This window comes from Pocillopora damicornis, chromosome 1 (genome assembly GCF_964200805.1).
Source record: "Pocillopora damicornis chromosome 1, jaPocDami1.2, whole genome shotgun sequence".
In the NCBI taxonomy this organism is placed as follows: Eukaryota; Metazoa; Cnidaria; class Anthozoa; order Scleractinia; family Pocilloporidae; genus Pocillopora; species Pocillopora damicornis.
In genome coordinates, this window is record NC_142670.1 from 6,986,003 (window position 1) to 7,006,989 (window position 20,987).

At 36.2% G+C, this 20,987-nt stretch overlaps 2 protein-coding genes and 1 long non-coding RNA gene across 3 annotated transcripts in view; 1 reads left to right on the forward strand and 2 right to left on the reverse strand.

The window, feature by feature from the left end:
- LOC149051659 (replication factor C subunit 1-like) overlaps positions 1-20,987 on the reverse strand; it is a 232,892-nt gene that overhangs the window by 147,749 nt on the left and 64,156 nt on the right. The window lies entirely within an intron of this gene.
- Positions 1-20,987, reverse strand: part of LOC149051672 (uncharacterized) — a 225,988-nt gene that overhangs the window by 11,161 nt on the left and 193,840 nt on the right. The gene's annotated exons all lie outside the window — the stretch shown is intronic.
- Positions 17,613-19,615, forward strand: LOC149051673 (uncharacterized). Its single transcript, XR_016180999.1, has 3 exons — positions 17,613-17,736; positions 18,552-18,619; positions 19,008-19,615. It is a non-coding gene; the product is annotated as an uncharacterized LOC149051673 (long non-coding RNA).

Here is a 20,987-nt window from a genome sequence, read left to right on the forward strand (position 1 = left end):
TTCTTCAAATAGATAATTTAATTCAAGCGGATAAATTCGTATCCATAGTACGACATGTATCATCCTTTTGATTCAAAAGATATTGATCGAAAATTTGAATCAAATACAATTTTTTAAATAAGAGCATCGAATACAGAGATCCGCTACACCGAAACTCAGCTCGCCGGAAAACCAATTCAATTTCGGACATTGGAATACAACAATTTCTCATAACAAGAACTATTTATTTTAAAAAAGAACTGAATTCAGCTTCAGGTAAAAAAAAAACAATAAAAAAAAAACAGCCCACATGGAAAGTATTACTGTCATGTTGATAAATTCGGTTCTAATGCCGACCTTGATACCTATATATGTGATGATATAAATGGCACATTTACAGCGTGCAGTGGAGATGGGAGATGTCAAGTTTCGGAAACTGTAAAAATTCTGGTATTTCACCAGGAACCATATTACCTTTATTATTACTATATATGGCGAATATTACGATATCAAAAGAAACGTAGGGATTGTGTATTTTTTTTCAACCTCGAGCTTTGTTTCAAACTTCGTTTGTTTACGAGAGATATTTGCTGGTTTTGATATTGACAAAAGCTGATTATATAAAGAATGTTATCTAGCTCCGTCACATGCTCATCACACGCTTCTGCCGCATAATGATCACGCACAGTTAAACCTTTAACTCCCGTGATCTAATTGTTAATTCTCCCCTCTAGCTGCTACATGTTTCCTTTCAAAGTAGATACGGAAATCTGGTGTTAGTTCAAAGATAACGAATTTTACCTGATAAAACTTTGAGTATTCTCATCGCCTGTTTGCTGGATAATTTATGGTATATTACAGGGATAAGTTACAAGTTATTCACTTCTAGGAGTTTAAGGCTGTAGGAAATTGCATCGCTGTATGTTAATCTACATGTATGTTTATCTTCATTTCAGCATTGATATCAAATCTGTCGATCCACCTGATTGAAAGAGAGGGGTTTTTCGTTTCGGTCGTCGGATAGAGATTTTTTTTTTCCTTTGTCACGAAGTAGCTTGAAATTTCCATCTATCATTATGCATTTGAAGACATGAAACTTTCGACATAGATGATCTAAGCCGTATGCAGGATGATCCTCTATGTATCCACTGTATGTTGTGGCTCATTAACAAGAAATCGATAGTTATATGTGGGTGAACTTCAGATCGTAAAATCTGATGACCTTTGATTCGATCCTGCGTTCGTGACGAGTAAATTATATCGATATTTCTTTCATTCTTTTGTCTCATGTCTCAAATTATTTCTATTTGTATCTTTAGTCAATACCCGTTAATCTTATTCACTGCATTAGGTCGCTATTAACTTATTCTGTCCTCACATTAACTCCTGTGAAAATGTGACTTGCCCCATCGGCAAGCGTGTAACAAAGCGGTGCACTTGGTAATACCAGCAGTATTGAAGAAGCTGAATATGAGCTCATCGAACTCGAAACAGAAAATGATGTATCATTGTTTATTTCGTGATACATGATTGTATTTTGTAGCTATGCTGTTTCACTATTTATACGCCAAGTTGAGACTGGGCTTCATATAACATCTTTTAAGTTTTCATTTTCACTAATCCGGAATAGAGCACAATAATATAAACATCGTACTTTTAATTTTTTTTTTTCTAATGCGATGGTCGTTAAACCACCGCCAGCTTAGGTTGTAGGGCGCTGGACTACCATGCAGGAGGTCGAGGGTTCAAGCCCTACAGAACAGAATTCTGCTACAATATCAGCACTTACTGAGCCCACATTTTTATCTTCCAGCGCACGATGTAAACACTCAAACATCGTGCCCATGTTTTCTGTTATCGCGCGAAAAAATTTATCTACTAAAACTGAACTCTGATAGATAACCAGTTAGAAATGATATTACCAACCACCTTGTAGATACGAAGTTCGAACATTTGAAGGCTAAAATTTATTCAACGTCGACGATTACCGTGTCAAGTTTCGCAAGGAGGTGGATTGATGTCCCAAACCATTTAAAAAAACCAGAATAATTAATCGTGTCCTTGAGGAGGTTCCCTTTTATACGTGATCAAGAAATCGAAGTCATCGTGATTCTGGTGTTGAATTTTTCACTACTGTTGACACGGTTTCCCAATTTCTCTGCTATTTATACGTTGTGGTGGGAGCAGCGAGCGAGCAAGAAAATCTGTGCTTTGATCAGCAACCAAAGAGCGCAAATGTGTTTTCTTTTTATTCCCTCGTTGATTCCCAAAAAATAAAAGACAATAAAAAAGAAAAAGAAATGCTTGTAGCCTGTTGAATACCTCGTATAATGTCGTAACTAAACAGTTTATTTTATTCATATGAATAAAAGCTTTTCCAGCCTTTTTGGCTAAAACAGACGCCACAGATAAGTCCTAAATGAAAACAAAACAAAACAAAACAAAAATCATAACGAAACTCGCAGACTCATTTGGTAATTCCATGGTGCATGACAATATTTTTTTATCATGTGATACATCCCTTAATCTTTTGCTGAGGAAGTCTTCGTCTCGGTTCTTAAAATGTAATGAGAGAAATTGGCCGATGTACAGCCTTCTTAAGCTCACACTTGTTCAGTAATGCACACGCATATATGAGGTATTAGATAACCGCGTTTGGATACGAATTTTACCATTGAGTGTTCATAACATCTTTTACATCTTCAAAGAGATAATTCAATTCAAGTAGATAAATTCGTATCCAAAAGTGGACATGTATCATCCTTTTGATTCAAAAGATATTGATCGAAAATTTGAATCCAATACAATTTTGAAGTAAGGGCATCGAATGCAAAGATACGCTACACCAAAACTCAGCTCGCCGAAAAAACAATTCAACTTCGAAGATTTTAATACAACAATTTCTCGTGACAAGAACTACTTCCTTTAAAAAGAATTGAATTCAGCTTCAGGTGAAGAAAAAATTTAAAAGTAAAAAAAAAGCTTACATGGAAAGTAAAACTGTCATGTTGATAAATTCGGTTATGATGACGACCTTGATACCTTTATATGTGATGATATAAATAGTACATTTACAGCGTTCGGTAGAGATGTCACGTTTTGGAAAGTGACAACCATGTTACCGTGATTATAACTATATATCGCGAGTGATACGGCATCAAAAGAAACTTAGGAATTGTGTTTTTTTTTTTTTTCATCCTTGTTTGTTAACCTCGAGCTTTGTTTTAAACTTCGTTTGTTCCGAGAGATATTTACTGGTTTTGATACTGAAGAGAGCTATAATTATATACGGCACACTATCTAGCTCTGTCACATGCTCATCACGCGCTTTTGCCACATTATCATCACTTGCAGTTAAACGTTTAACTCCCGTGATCTAATTGTTAATTCTCCCCTCTAGCTGCTACATGTTTCCTTTCAAAGTAGATACGGAAATCTGGTGTTAGTTCAAAGATAACGAATTCTACCTGATAAAACTTTGAGTATTCTCATTGCCTGTTTGCTGGATAATGTATTGATATTACAGGGAATAAAGCAATAAACCGAGAAAATTCGACTGAATTAGAGTTGATTGTTGTCAGCCGCAAGAAAAATAAGATTGCGATCTTTCATTAAAAATAACATGAGCTCTACAGCACTAATCAGTTGCAGAATGAAAATTGAATTGTATCTGTTAAACTGTTATCCTCTGAATCCCTCTATTCTCCAAACGATGTCATTTGTTAATTCTACATGCCTCAAAATATTGAGAATAACGTTTTGCTTTACAACAATTTCGATGAAAAAATGAAGTAACATATTCACGAGTTTGAAAGATGTAACCTCATCTTATGTCCAGTTTCGTGACCAAAATTGCTGTTCTTCTTTAAGAAAGTTATTGTGCTTGTTTTTTTGTTTTATTTGTTTGTTTTATTCTTTCGATGATTACTACTTGTTTACATGTCTCGCCATGGCGATTAATTAAGTCTGTGATTTAAATTCAGCTCTTTTTCTTTTAGTGCAAAACACTCGCAATCCGCAGAACCCCTTTTTTCCTCGGAGCAGAACATGTTACACCCTGCCCTAACTGAATCAATAAAGATGAGTTCACACCGTGAGTTATGTTGTACCAATGCAATTTCTCTGCAAGTGATTAACTCAATATATCCCTCGTTCAATATGATACACATTTGTTTTTGGTCATCTTTCCATTAGCGTTACAGTTCCCTCAAATTTTTATTTTCCGCTCTAACCGTGACAACTTCAAAAAGTATCTAAAAATAATAAAGAAAAGCTTTTTTTCTTATAAATAACTCTTGCCATGACTGAATCAATAAAGATGAATTCACACCGTGAGTCATATTGTACCAATGCAATTTCTCTGCAAGTGATCAACTCAATATATCCCTCGTTCAATATGATACACATTTTTTTTTTTGGTCATCTTTCCATTAGCGATACAGTTCTCTCAAATTCACCTTTTGGGCTTTAGATTTTTCACGTGTAGTATCACGTGACTTTTGATGTAAGCAAACCCTGAAAGTTCGGACATTGAGTCGAGCTCGCAGCACATGTCTCCCAACTTCGGCTTTGGAAATTTTTCTTAAATAACTTCCCACTTTCAAGAAGCTTCTCTTCGCTCAAAATTGACATCGTTCTTTCGTCATTTATTTGATCGTTTTTAAGCGAGTTGTCATTTCGCTGCCGTTGAAGCAGATGCGAAGAATGTTACAGGAAGCGTTGCGGCATGGAATAATCGAACTAGTTCTGCGTACAGTGAAGTATCTGATGAGGTATTTTTAGGGTGTTTAGTGCGTAGATTGTCAGATAAATCCCCGTCCGACAGGAAATTAGTGCTTGACTTCTCGTTGTATCTAGGGAAAAGCATATTTAAATCGTTTCGCGTCTTGGAAGAATTAAAGCGAATACCATAAATACTCTTAAAGAAATATCCGAGGAAGATATTCAAAGTTGTTTAAATCTATGTGCTCCATGCATCTTTGTGTACAAAAACCCTCAGTGTATCCTACTGGAATTTTATGAATAAATTGTTACTGAACCAGTTGTCTTTTAGTTGGAAGAAAAATCTGAGGCCTTAGCTCTCTGTCACTTTGAGCTCCAGAATTCTTTCCTGAGTTTGGATGCAGTAAGCGAGACCATAAGTAATTGTGTAACAGTTCGTACAGACAAGTGACGCACATGATACTGAAATCAGAAATGCCGCAGCTTCGTAAATCCATCGTGGAAAGATAAATAAGCTACCTCAAGGTCTGGTATATTTATCTACATGTCAGCATTGATATTTAATCCGTCGTTTAACCTGATCTGACGGATAGGGTTTTTTTTTCGGTCGTCGGTTAAAAATGATATTTTCCTTTGTCACGAAAGAGCTTGAAATTTCCTTTCTATTATTATGTATTTTAAGACATGAGACTTTCGACATTGATGATCTTAGCAGTATGCAGGATGATCCTTTATGTATCCATTGCATGTCATGCCTCATTAACGAGAAATCTATAGTTATGTGTGAGAACGTCTGATCGTAATATCCGATGGTCTAAGATTCGATCCTGCGTTCGTGACGAGTAACTAAGATCGATATTTCTTTCATTCTTTTGTCTCATGTATCAAATTATTTTTATTTGTATCTTTAGTTAATACTTGTTTATCTCATTCACTGCATTAGGTCGCTTTTAACTTAATCTGTCCTCACCTTAACTCCAGTGAAAATGTGATTTGCCCCACAAGCGTGTAACAAAACGGTGCACTTGGTAACACCAGCAGTATTGAAGAAGCTGAATATGAGCTCGTCGAACTCGAAACAGAAAATCGTGTATCATTGTTTATTTTGTGATCCATAATTCTATTTTGGAGCTGTGCTGTTTCACTATTTATACGCCAAGTTGAGACTGGGCCTCATATAACATCTTTTAGGTTTTTAATTTCACTAACCTGGAGTATAGCACAATGCCATAAACATCATACTTTTTAAAATTTTTTTTGCTGATGTGATGGTCATTAAACCACCGCCTGCTTAGGTTGTAGGGCGCTGGACTACTGTGCGGGAGGCCGAGGGCTCAAGCCCAACACAACAGAATTCTGCTCCAACATCAACATCGACTGAACCCACATTTTTATCTTCCAGCGCACGATGTAAACACTAAAACATCTTGCCTATGTTTTCTGTCATCGAGCGAAAAAGTATATCTGCTAAAACTAAACTCTGATAGATAACAAGTTAGAAATGATATTACTAACCACTTTGTAGATACGTAGTTCGAACATTTGAAGGCTAAAATTTATTCACCTTCGACGATTACCGTGTCAAGTTTCGCAAGGAGGTAAATTGATGTTTCAAAGCGTTAAAAAAAAAAACCAGAATAATTAATCGTGTCGTTGATGAGGTTCCCTTTTATACGTGATCAAGAAATCGTAGTCATCGTGTTTCTGGTATTGAATTTTTCACTTTTGTCGACACGTTTTCCCAATTTCTCTGCTATTTATACATTGTGGTGGGACGCGCGAACGAGAAAGAAAACCTGTGCTCTGATCGGCTACCAAAGAGTGCAAAATGTGTTTTCTTTTGATTCCCTCGTTGATTCCCAAAAAAGAAAAAAAAAAGAAATGCTTGTAGCCTGTTGAATACCTCTTATGAATATGAATAAAAGCTTTTCCGGTATTTTTGGTGAAAACATGAGGTCACAGACTCGTCCCAAATGAAAACAAAACAAAACAAAAATCACATCGAGACTAACAGATTCATTTGGTAATTCCATGGTGCATGAAAATATTTTGTTATCATGTAATATATCCTTTGATCCTTTGCTGAGGAAGTCTTCGTCTCGGTTCTTAAAATGTAGTGAGAGAAACTGGCCAATGCACAGCCCTCTTAGGCTCACGCTTGCTCAGGAATGCAAATGCATAAAGGAGGTATTAGATAATCGCGCGTGGATACGAATTTTACCATCGAGTGTTCATGACATTTTTTACACCTTCAAAGAGATTGAATTCAATTCAAGCAGATATATTCGTATCCGAAAGTGGAGACCAATCATCCTTTTTATTTAAAAGATATTGATTGAAAATTTGTATCAAATACAATTTTTTAAATAGGAGCATCGAAAATACAGATCCGCTGCACCGACGCTCAGCTCGTCGGAAAACCAATTCAACTTCGAACATTGTAATACAAAAATTTCTTATTACAAAAAGTATTTCCTTAAAAAAGAATTTAATTCAGCTTCAGGTAAAAAAAAAAACCGTTAAAAAATGCCTACATGGAAAGTAAAACTGTCATGTTGATAAATTCGGTTCTAATGACGACCTTGATACTTTTATATGTGAAGATATAAATGGTACATTTTCAGCGTGCGGTGGATATGCATATGTCACGTCTTGGAAACTGAAAAAATTCTGGTATTTCACCGACAACCATATTACCGTTATTATTACAATATATCGCGAATGTTACAGCATCAAAGGAAACGTAGGAATTGTGTATTTTTTTTTTCCAATCTCGAGCTTTGTTTCAAACTTCGTTTGTTTTCGAGAGAAATCTGCTGGTTTTGACTTTGACAAGAGCTATAATTATATACAGCACGTTATCTGGCTTTGTCACATGCTCCTCACGCGCTTCTGCCGCATAATCATCACGTACAGTTAAACCTTTAACTCCCGTGATCTAATTGTTAATTCTCCCCTCTAGCTGATACATGTTTCCTTTCAAAGTAGATATGGAAATTTAGTTTTAGTTCAAAGATAACGAATTCTATGTGATAAAACTTTGAGTATTCTCATTGCCTGTTTGCTGAACCACGAGTCAAATGAGAGAAATCAATGAAACATTTCCGCACCTGGCGACAATAAACCGAGAAATTTTGAGTAAATAAAAGTTAAAAGATGTCAGCTGCAAGAAAAAAAAGGTTGCGATCTTTCATTATAAATAACATGAGCTCTACCGCTCTAATCGGTTGCAGAATGAAAATTGATTTGTACCTGTTAAATTGCTATCCTCTGAATCCTTCTATTCTCCAAACGATGTCATTTGTTAATTCTACATGCCTCAAAATATTGAGAATAACGTTTTGCTTTACAACAATTTCGATGAAAAAATGAAGGTAACATATTCACGAGTTTGAAAGGTCTGGCCTCATCTAATGCCCAGTTTCGTGATCAAAATTGCTGTTCTTCTTGAAAAAAGTTATTGTGCTTGTTTTTTTGTTTCTTTGTTTTTTATTCTTTTTATGATTATTACTTGTTTACTTTTTTCTCCATGGCGATTAATTAAGTCTGTAATCTAAACTCAGCTCAATTTCTTTTTGTGCAAAACACTCACAATCCGCAAAACCCATTTTCTTCTCAGAGCAGGAAATGTTACATTCTTCCCGAACTAAATCGAAAAGGGTCAATTCACAGCGTGAGTTATATTGTAACAATGCAATTTCTCTTCAAGTGATCAACTAAATATATCCCTCGTTCAATATGATACACGTTTGGTCATCTTCCCATTAGCGTAACAGTTCTCTCAAATTTTCATTTTCCGCTCTCACCGTGACAACTTCATAAAGTTTCTAAAAATAATAACGGTAAGCTTTTTTCTTGTAAATAACTCCCGCCAATTCTGCACTTAATATTTTTGCAATCAAGTGCGTAGCTGTCCAGCGAAATCACCAGAGGGAGATACAAAGCTAAAGAAATCACATCAATAATATGTATTCTTTACGTATACTTTTTTTCCAATTTTCTCGTCTTCCGATTATAATATGCTACATATTTCTTCATTAGCTTTTCTCACCTCAAGAATACTTGCAATATATTTAACTCCAATAAAGTTCTTTTCATGTAAAAACACTTGACTTCTCGTTGTATCCAGAGAAAAGCATATTTAAATCGTTTCGCGTCTTAGCAAGAATTAAAGCGAATACCATAAGTACTGTTCTTTAAGAAATTTCCGAGGAGGATATTCAAAATTGTTTAAATCTATGTACTCCATGCATCTTTGTGTACAGAAACCCTCAGTGTATCTTACAGGAATTTTATGAATAAATTTTTAACGAACCAGTTGTCTTTAAGTTGGAGGAGAAATCTGAGGCCCTAGCTCTCTGTCTCTTTGAGCTGTAGAATTCTTTGCTGAGTTTCGATGCAAAAAGCGAGACCATAAATAATTTTAGAACAGTTCGTACAGACAAGTGACGCACATGATACTGGAATCAGAAATGCTACAACGTCATAGACCCCTCATGGGAAGATAAATAAGTTACTTCAAGGTCTGGTATATTTATCTACATGTCAGCATTGATATTAAACCTGTTGTTTAAACTGATCTTATGGATGTGTTTTATTTTACGGTCGTCGGTTAAAAACGATTTTTTCTTTTGTCACGAAAGAGCTTGAAATTTCCTTTCTATCATTATGTATTTGAAGACATGAAACTTTCGACATTGATGATCTAAGCAGTATGCAGGATGATCCTTTATGTATCCATTATATGTCATGCCTCATTAACGAGAAATCTATAGCTATATGTGAGAACTTCTGATTGTAATATCCGATGGTCTAAGATTCGATCCTGCGTTCATGACGAGTAAACAAGTGTGACATTTTTTTCATTCTCTTGTCTCCTGTTTCAAATTATTTGTATTTGTATCTTTAGTCAATACCCGTTTATCTCATTCACTGAATTCGGTCGCTATTAACTTATTCTGTCCTCACCTTAACTCCTGTGAAAATGTGATTTGCCCCACAAATGTGTAACAAAACAGTGCACTTAGTATCACTAGCAGTATTGAAGAAGCTGAATATGAGCTCATCGAACTCGAAGCAGAAAGTCGTGTATCATTGTTTATTTCGTGATCCATGATTCTATTTTGAAGCTATGCTGTTTCACTATTTATACGCCAAGTTAAGACTGGACCTCTTACAAGATCTTTAGGTTTTCATTTTCATTATTCCTGAGTATAGTACAATGACAAAAACATCCTACTTTTAAATTTATTTTGCTGATGTGATAGTTGTTAAACCATCGCCTGCTTAGGTTTTAGGGCGCTGGACTACCTTGCGGGAGGTCGAGGGTTCAAGTCCTACACAACAGAATTCTGCTCCAATATCAGCACTACCTGAGCCAACATTTTTGTCTTCCAGCGCACGATGTAAACACTCAAACACCGTGCCCATGTTCTCTGTTATCGCGCGAAAAAGTATATCTATTAAAACTGAACTCTGATAGATAACCAGTTAGAAATGATATTACTAACCACCTTGTAGATACATAGTTCGAATATTTGAAGGCTAAAATTTATCCACCGTCGACGATTACCGTGTCAAGTTTCGCAAGGAGGTTGATTGATGTTCCAAAGCGTTTAAAAAAACCAGAATAATTAATTCTGTCATTGAGGAGGTTCCCTTTTAAACGTGAGCAAGAAATCGTAGTCATCGTGTTTCTGGTGTTGTATTTTTCACTACTGATGACACGTTTTCCCAATTTCTCTGTTATTTATATGTTGTGGTGGGACCCGCGAGACAGCAAGGAAACCTATGCTTTGATCGGCTACCAAAGAGCGCAAAATGTGTTTTCTTTTTATTCCCTCGTTGATTCCCAAAAAGTTAAATAAAATTTTTAAAAAAATGCTTGTAGTCTGTTGAATACCTCGTATAATATCGTAATTAAACAGTTTATTTTTGTCGTATGAATAAAAGCTTTTCCGGTATTTTTGATGAAAACATGATGTCACAGATTCGTCCCAAATAACAACAAAACAAAACAAAATCACAACGAGACTAGCAGATTCATTTGGTAATTCCGCAGTGCATGAAAATATTTTTTTGTCAAGTAATATATCCTTTAATCCTTTGCTGAGGAAGTCTTCGTCTCGGTGCTTAAAATGCAGTGAGAGAAATTGGCCGATGTACAGCCTTCTTAGGCTCACACTCGTTCAGGAATGCAAACGCATATAGGAGGTATCAGATAATCGCGCGTGGATACGAATTTTACCATCGAGTTTTCATGACATCTCTTACACCTTCAAAGAAATAATTCAATTCAAGCAAATATATTCGTATCCAAAAGTGGAAATGTATAATCCTTTTTTATTTAAAAGATATTGATTGAAAATTTGCATCAAATACAATTTTTTAAATAGCAGCATCGAAAATAGAGATCCGCTGCACCGACGCTCAGCTCGTCGGAAAACCAATTCGACTTCGAACATTGTAATACAAAAATTTCTTATTACAAGAAACATTTCCTTAAAAAAGAATTGAATTCAGCTTCAGATAAAAAAAAACATAAAAAAAAGCCTACATGGAAAGTAAAACTGTCATGTTGATAAATTCGGTTCTAATGACGATCTTGATACTTTAATATGTGAAGGAAAATTGGTACATTTACAGCGTGCGGTGGATATGCATATGTCACGTCTTGGAAACTGAAAAAATTCTGGTATTTCACCGACAACCATATTACCGTTATTATTACAATATATCGCGAATGTTAAGATATCAAAAGAAACGTAGGAATTGTGTATTTTTCTTTTCAACCTCGAGCTTTGTTTCAAACTTCGTTTGTTTTGGAGAGATATTTGCTGGTTTTGACTTTGACAAGAGCTATAATTATATACAGCACGTTATCTAGCTCTGTCACGTGCTCATCACGCACCTCTGCCACATAACGATCACGTACATTTAAATCTCTACAAGTTATATCACTTCCAGGAATTTAAGGATTTAGGAAATTGCATCGCGTGCAACTATTGAACCACGAGTCAAATGAGAGAAACCAATGAAACATTTCAGCATCTGACAACAATAAACCGAGTAAATTCGACTGAATTAAAGCTGATTGTTGTCAGCCGCAAGAAAAGTAAGATTGCGATCTTTTATTAAAGTCAACATTAGCTCTACAGCTCTAATCAGTTGCAGAATGAAAATTGATCCTCTGAATCCCTCTATTCTCCAAACGATGTCATTTGTTAAATCTACATGCCTCAAAATATTGAGAATAACGTTTTCCTTTACAACAATTTCGATGAAAAAATGATGGTTACATATTGACGAGTTTGAAAGATCTAACCTCGTCTAATGCCCAGTTTCGTGATCAAAATTACTGTTCTTCTTTAAGAAAGTTATTGCGCTTGTTTTTTGTTTGTTTGTTTTTTTTTCTTTTTATGATTATTATTTGTTTACATGTTTCTCCATGGCGATTAATTAATTCTGTAATTTAAATTCAGCTTTTTCCCTTTTAGTGCAACACACTCGCAATCCGCAAAACCCCTTTTCTTCTCAGAGCAGGACATGTTACACTCTGCCGTAACTGAATCGATAAGGGTGAATTCACAGCGTGAGTTATATGTAACAATGCAATTTCTCTTCAAGTGATCAACTTGATATATCCCTCGTTCAATATGATACACGTTTGTTTTTGGTCATCTTCCCATTAGCGTTACAATTCTATCAAATTTTTGTTTTCTACTCTCACCGAGACGACTTCATAAAGTTTCTAAAAATAATAACGGTAAGCTTTTTTCTTGTAAATAACTCCCGCCAATTCTGCGCTAAATATTTTTTGCAGTCAAAAGCGTAGGTGTCCGGTGTAATCACCAGAGGGAGGTACAAAGCTAAAGAAATCACATCAATAATATGTATTCTTTATGTAAATTTTTTTTGCTACTTTTCTCGTCTTTCGATTATAATATGCTACATATTTCTACATTATTTTTCCTCACCTGAAGATTACTTGCAATAAATTTAGCTCCAATAAAGTTCTTTTCCAAGAAAAATATTTGACTTCTCGTTGTATCTAAAGAAAAGCACATTTAAATTGTTTCACGTCTTGGAAGGAATTAAAGCGAATACCATAAATACTGTTCTTAAAGAAATATCCAAGGAAGATATTAAAAATTTGTTAAATCTGTGTACTCCATGCATCTTTGTGTACAGAAACCATCAGTGTATCCTACAGGAATTTTATAAATAAATTTTTACTGAACCAGTTGTCTTTAAGTCGGAGGAGAAATCTGAGGCCCTAGCTCTCTGTCTCTTTGAGCTCCGGAATTATTTGCTGAGTTTGGCTGCAGTAAGCGAGACCATAAATAATTGTATGACAATTCGCACAGACAAGTGATAGATCGTATCATAGATCCCGTATCCCGTATCTCGTAGATCCCTCGTGGGAAGATAAATAAGCTACCTCAAGGTCTAGTATGTTTATCTACATGTCAGCATTGATATTTGTCGTTTAACCTTATCTGACGGATAGGGTTAATTTTTTTCGGTCGTCGGTTAAAAATGATTTTTTCCTTTGTCACGAAAAAGTTTGAAATTTCCTTTCTATCATTATGTATTTGAAGACATGAAAATTTCGAAATTGATGATCTAAGCAGTATACAGGATGATCCTTTATGTATCCACTGTATGCCATGGCTCATTAACGAGAGGTGAGAACTTCTGATCGTAAAATCTGATGGTCTAAGATTCGATCCTGCGTTCATGACGAGTAAACAAGATTGACATTTTTTTCATTCTTTTGTCTCCTGTTTCAAATTATTTCTATTTGTATCTTTAGTCAATACCCGTTTATCTCATTCGCTGCATTAGGTCGCTATTAACTTATTCTGTCCTCACCTTAAATCCTGTGAAAATGTGATTTGCCCCACAAATGTGTAACAAAACGGTGCACTTGGTAACACCAGCAGTATTGAAGAAGCTGAATATGAGCTCATCGAACTCGAAACAAAAAATCGTGTATCATTGTTTATTTCGTGATCCATGATTCTATTTTGGAGTTATGCTGTTTCACTATTTATACGCCAATTTGAGACTAGGCCTCAAACAAGATCTTTTAGATTTTCATTTTCTTTAATTTGGAGTATAGCACAATGACATAAACATCCTACTTTTTAAATTTTTTTTGTTGATGTGATGGTCGTTAAACCACTGCTTGCTGCTTAGGTTGTGGGGCGCCGGGCTGTTGTGCGGGAGGTCCAGGTTTCAAGCCCTACACAACAGAATTCTGCTCCAATATCAGTCTTTACTGAGCTTACATTTTTATCTTCCGACGCACGATGTAAACACTCAAACATCGTGCCCATTTTGTCCGTCATCGCTCGAAAAGGTATATCTACTAAAACTGAACTCTGACAGATAACCCGTTAGAAATGATACTACTAACCACCTTGTAGATACGTAGTTCGAACATTTGAAGACAAAAATTTATTCACCGTCGATGACTACCGTGTCAAGTTTGGCGAGGAAGTTGAAGGACGTTCCAAATTCTTCAAAAAACCAGAATAATTAATGATGTGGTTGGTGAGGTTTCGTTTTCATACATGATCAATAAACCGTATGCATCGTGGTTCTGGGGTTGAAATTTTCATTTTTGTTGACACACTTACCCAATTTGGCTATTTATACGTTAAGGTAGGACCCGCGAGCGAGCCGGAAACCTGTGCTCTGATCGGCTACCCAAGAGTGAAAAATGTATTTTCTTTCGATTCCCACTTTGATTCCCCACAAAATAATAAAAAAAAGAAATCCTTGTAGCCTGTATAATTTCGTATCTAAACAGTTTTTTTTTGTCATGTGAATAAAAGCTTTTCTAACAATTTTGGCTAAAACAGAGGTCGCAGATTCGTCCCAAATGAAAACAAAACAAAGCAACAATCACAACGAGACTAAAAGATTCATTTGGTCATTCCATGGTGCAGGAAAATATTTTGTTATCATGTATTATATCCTTTGATCCTTTGCTGACGAAGCCTTCGTCTCGGTCTTTAAAATGCAGTGAGGGAAATTGGCCGATGTACAGCCTTCTTAAGCTCACAATTGTTTACTAATGCTCATGCATATATGAGGTATTGGATAACCGTGCGTGGATGCGAATTTTAGCATCGAGTGTTCATAACATCTTTTACACCTTCAGAGAGATAATTCAATTTAGGCAAGTAAATTCGTATCCAAAAGTGGGCATGTATCATCATTTTTGTTCAAAAGATATTGATAAAAAATTTGAATCAAATACAATTTTTTAACCCTTTAACTCCCAAGATCTGATTGTCAATTCTCCATTCCAGCTGCTACACATTTTCTTGTCAATTAGTTATGAGAAGTTGGTGTTAGATTAGGAAAACAACTTTTGCCTGATCAGTTTGAGTATTCTCATTACTTTTTTGTGGGATAATGTATGGATATTATAGGGAGAAGTTACTTGTTGATCACTTTTGGGAGTTAAAGGGTTAAATAAGAGCATCGAATACAGAGATCCGCTGCACCGTAACTCAGCTCGCCGGAAACCAATTCAATATAGGATATTGTAATACAGCAATTTCTCATTACAAGAACTATTTCCTTTAAAATGGAATTGAATTCAGCTTCGGGTGAAAAAAAGACAATTGGAAAAAAACAGCTTACATGGAACTTTCATGTTGATAAATTCGGTTATAACGACGAACTTGAAACCTTTATAGCGGAGCTCGCAGCGCGCGAACCGTAGCCCCACAATTATACGAAATAGTAGTAACCCATCCAGCCGAAAAAATTTGGACGTGCGACCGTACGACCGTACGACCGACCGCACAAAGTGCCACTTTTAGCATGCGCAGCCAACTGTACTACGGGCACTATCTTGGGTGGAAGGGTGAGGGAGAAGGTAATGCGCAGGCGCGATTGCGCGCGTAACTTGGATACCACATTAGTGTGCGCCAGGAAACACCGGCTGATGACAATGAAGTGCGCATACTCGAGTGTCGAGCTTCAGTGTAGCGTACCGCGGGCACACGGCTAAATACAGGAATGCCTCCGACCTGTGATTGGATGATAAAAATAATAAAAGTTAATAAGTTATATCTTAACTCCTTGCTCGTGAGTGTTGTTAACCGCATGTTTCGAAGCGGAACAATGAAATATCAATGTGACAACACCGATGAGTCAAACAAGAAATAGCTAATTACATAACGAAGAGAGGGAAGAGTCTATCTTGTTCAGCGAGGTCGTTCAGCGATATTCCGGCGATGGAAAAGTCATCTGGTGACAAGCTCCGCTGACAAAACTCATTTAGTCAGTTTAGGCGGACGACCAGAGACTGGAGCCATTCGTGTATTTCACCTCAGACAGGAATGGCTCCAACTCATGCGTATATTAATTATTTTTAGTTCCGGCTAAATAATTTATACACTGAGATAAAAGCTGAGAGAGCGATTTATTAGATTCTGCTTATGTTGAAGTCTACAGTGTTGCAAATGAAGCCCTCTTTTATTACTACAGGGCCATGTAATTTCTAAGTTGAGCAACTGCATGTCACGTTTGGAAAATCACGCAATGTTGCGTGACGCTGCTACCGATGTTTTTAATTTACTGTATGCTCTGCTTTTTTCGTGGAAAACTGATTTTCTAGGTTATTGTTCACGTGAAGGACAAATTCACTGGCGTGCTCTTTATCTGTTTTTGCATAACACCGAAAGGAAGAAAGTCGCGGATAAATTTTGCTTGGTAATTTCTAACAACTCCATTAGACCTAAAAAAGGAAAAAAAAAAACAAAAGAAACCAAAAAAACGTCTTACCAGTCAAACCAGTGGTAGTAGCTCTGGCATTGAATCATGTCGAAGTACCTTGACTGTTTGCAGTGATGGTACAACCGATCTTCAAACAGTTTTCGGCTATAACGAGAAAGAGTAAAATGATTTTATAGAACTTGTTCTAAAATTAATGAAGGCTGTTCATCACGTGACGCTGTATTGGAACGAGTATATTTCGTTTGCTATTGTATCACACGACTGTTTTAAGCAAGGTATTTATACCACTTAAATTTAAGATAGCATGAGTAGAACATAAACCACATTTTCTGTAAATTACAAGAGCTATCCTAACCTAATTTGCCAACTGCTTTCCAGGCATCATCTGTAAAAAAAACCGCTTCATTTTTTCAAATTTCAAAATTTTTAGCTAAGACCGTGGCTCCCAAAAATATTTCTCACCTTGCCTAAAAAATTTTTAAAAGAAATTTTCAAATTTTTCACAACTTTGCCTATTCCTGCTCGTAGGTCCAGCCAAGCCCTTATGGTCATTGGCCCCCGCAGTATCCGCTAACAGTGGCTTATAAATGTAGGCGTTTAGTGTTAACTTGTAAAACTACCTGAAGAAGTTTACGACAGTTAGACGAAACGCGTCAGAGAATAAAGAAGTTTTACAACTACTGTTCGCACAGCGCTGCTCACTAGTTTAGTTTTAATTTTTTCTAATTTTTTTTTTTAAAATTGTTAAAAAAAAAAAGTTAAAAAAATTATTGAAAAAATTATTGATAAAGGTTTGATTCGGAACTATGCGGTGAAATAGAAGAATGGCTCTAGTCTCTGGTCATCCGCCTGAACTGACTAAATGAGTTTACACAGCGGAGTTAGTCAGCAGATGACTTTTTCGTCGCCGGGATATCGCTGAACGACCTCGCTGAACAAGAAAGGCTGCCTTCCGGCCCTTCGCTACGTAAGTAACCATTTCTTGTTTGACACATCGGTGTTTTCACTCGCATTGATATTTCATTGTTCCGCTTTGAGATAAGCGGTTAAAAATACTCACGAGCAAGGAGTTAAGATGTAACTTATTAACTTTTACTATTTTTATCATCCAATTACAGATCGGAACCATTCCTGTATTTAGTCGCTTGTGTCGCATGGTGTATTCAAAGTTAAGATCTGAGAGCGTTTACGCTTTTGAGGAGGCGAAGATGGATATCTACCGAAAATTTTTTTAGAATACGTTGTTTTCGTGCAGATGTGGGGTCTACAGCTGAGGTGAGTGGTAGTTTTGTGTTTAATTCGACAAATTAGCTCTAATTTGCCGTAGCTACCATAATGCTCTGAGGCGTAAATTCAAATAACGAACGTTTCATTCAAGGAAAGTGCATTTTTTCGTTTACTAAATTATGGATTAAAATTAGTTTTGGTATGTTTCGAAAATTTCCATTCTCGTCAATGTAGGATGAGGTGGAAATTGATAAACTGCGGTGTGAAAACTTACCCGTAGCGTAAATTTAGTTTGTTTATCAAATTTAAATGCCTTGGCTAAATCCTTAGTTAGAAATTTAACGGCGATTTACAGTACAACACTTTTGTGGGTAAATGTATCTAAATGAGCTTCAACAAAGATAATTTATAACTCAGTCTACAAGGCATGTAAATTTCGAATTAATGAGATAGAGCAAAAAACTATACTTCAACAGATGTGTTCTTATACATGTGCAGCGAAATTAAAAGTACATATTTATATGTTTTAGATTGAATCGATCTCAAGAGAGGTAACAAACTGAATTGGGTGTCGTCTTTCACCTTGGTTAACAATGACTTCGATTTGCCTACCTGTTACGAATAACACAAACATTCTCAATCATACATGAACATGGTAAATAGGAATCTGAACATTACCTTTTCTTAACTATGATTTTTATTTACATCATTATACAACTTCCACATTCGTCAGGGCATGTTATGCAACTTGTGAAATTAAAGCCATCTAGCATTTGAAGTCAAGTAATGTAAACTAAGTAAAAACTGTTGCACGAGACTTCTTTCTAATTTCATGTTGACAGTGTATTTTTTTCAATCCATAGGGACAAGATAGCTCAACAGGACAGCTATCTTGCAGTCAAACATAATCTTTGACTTGCTTATGATGAAGGTGAGCAATTAGTAACTTAAGTGTTAATTACCAGTAACAAATTTGCTCTTAATCCAAAGCTTTCGGCGGTAAAAATGATGGACAACAATCACTTTCAAGCAATTTATTACCTTTTTTTAATAGCCTGACTAAATAATTTAAGGGAAGAAAATTAGGTAAGAATGCTTGATCAAAATACTTTATGAATGTACTGTAATCTAGCTTCCAGGATTGTGGTGATTTCAGAGCAACTTTCTTTTGTGAAGAGTACTTGATACCTCATCTGATAACTCATAGTCATCAGGATTGGCAAGCTGGTTATTCTGCATTAAAAGGTTGCATCAAATAATTTTATATCAGACTGTAGTTACTTAGTAGCCTTTAGGACAAGAACTTGTATTTTTTCCAGGTGGTTTTCATACCTGTTGGCACAATATCTGGATTTGGGGTTGCGGTTGAGGTTGTTGCACAATTTTTCAAGCTGTATCACTTCAGGTGTTTTACCTAGTACGACCTCTGCTGCTTTTGCTGTTTTTGAAGTAAGGGGCTGGTTACTTTCATCTGACCTAGAACAAATCTCATGCTCTGAAAGCTGTGGAAGTTGGTTTTGCTCTAGAGGCTCTGCTATTTTCTTGAGGTTGTTGTTCCTTTCCTTGTTCTTTGTCACCCTGTAAGTGGTCATGTAAGCTTTCAAGTTGTGATTCTTCTCTAAAAATAACTGCAGCAACTTCCATGTCATCACCATTGCCTATGTCCTCACAAGATGGTTCTTGAGAAAAGAAAAAAAGGGGACTAGACTATAATTTAATTGCTGCATTTGTTTTATTATGTAAATGAATTTCCTTGTAGTATTGATATAGTACTTTACATACGCCTAATTACTCTCAGGCAAAAATCAAGATCTATACCATGTAACTAAGGAAGCAATTTAGTTCTCAATTGCTCATTTTTCTGTGCTAAGATGAAGCCACAGGAACAAATATGTTGTGTGTATTTTGGTTGCTTATTTTCCTTCACATTTTGTGTACGTTTCATTTCACTGAAATTCTATCATTGACTACTACAATAACTTGAATGCAAAATACTTTGTGGTTTGGTGATGAGATCAGTTTCTTCTGGCTGACATTCTTCAGCAGCTGAGGGGCTGTCATCATCAAGATGTAACTTGTTGTAAACTAGTTCCCCACTCTTACTTCTCAGCTGGTATAGAGGCAGTTCTTCAGGTTTCTAAGAACATTTTTTCCAAGCAGTCCCCAAACTGGTTTGAATGGGTTTGACCAAACTAGACCTGAAATGAAAGACGCAAGGACCCTCAGGGTGATGTGTGGCTTCACTAGGACCATCATGGAACTCTACTGAACCATCATCTTTCCAGTGCCACCAAACCCCTTGTCCTGGAAGCAGGAAATCACCTATTACCTTCAGCTGAGCCTGCCATAATCTTGCCTTCTTCATTAACAGGTCTTTGCATACTGTTGTGTTCCCTCTGTCTGGTAACCTCTTTGCCAACTTTGTAATTTCCTGTTCTTGAATGTTGACTGTATTTTCTTCTGCAGTGATATCTTCTCCCAGTATGTGAACAAATGCATTTGGCACCAAATCTTCAGCATGTTTGCTCCATGTCTGTCTTGTTATGTCTACAATTCTGTCAAAAAACCTTTCAAATAACTCAGCATTGATGGATGAAAGACACACCAGCCTGTAGATGACAGAAGCATGATGCACAGCACTGTGATAGTAGATACCATACAATTTACGAATGGTCATGGTCTTGGGTGGGGCTAGTATGGCCCTCATTGCTGGTGCATGTTTAAATGAAAGGTTTACAAGTTGTAGGATCTGCTTTGGGCATCTGGTGTCTTCTTTAGCATAAAATATTCCCATCATTTCAGCAAGTGGTGTCTGTAAATCCATCACACTATTGTCTGCTTTTCCAGTTAAGAGAATGGTTACCTGCAGAAGTGCTCGACGATACTCTGTGCAGCAAAGCTTGTGTTTTTTTAGGGCAATGTCAGAAGTGTCTCCACATCTGTGATGTGATGAGGGAGTTCTTCTAACACATGTGAAATGTGATTTAGGCAACAATGAAGTTGTTCTAAGAATAAGACTTCATATTGATTTAGGTTTATTTCTTTTAAACTTAACTGGCTCTTGCCATACAACAATACAGGAACTCTACATGTACCCCCAAGCAATTCTGGGAGTTTCTCTTGCAGCTGTTGCTTTGTGCCACTTTTGTCTTCCCCTCTTGCTCAGAGTTCTCCTCTCAACTGCTCAATTTTTAGGTTTTGGAAAGGGTAAAGGCCCCCAGGTGGAAATCTTATTAAGATCTTACTAAGATTCTTGTAAGTTTCTTACTAAGATTCTTATTAAGATTCTTAATTAAGAA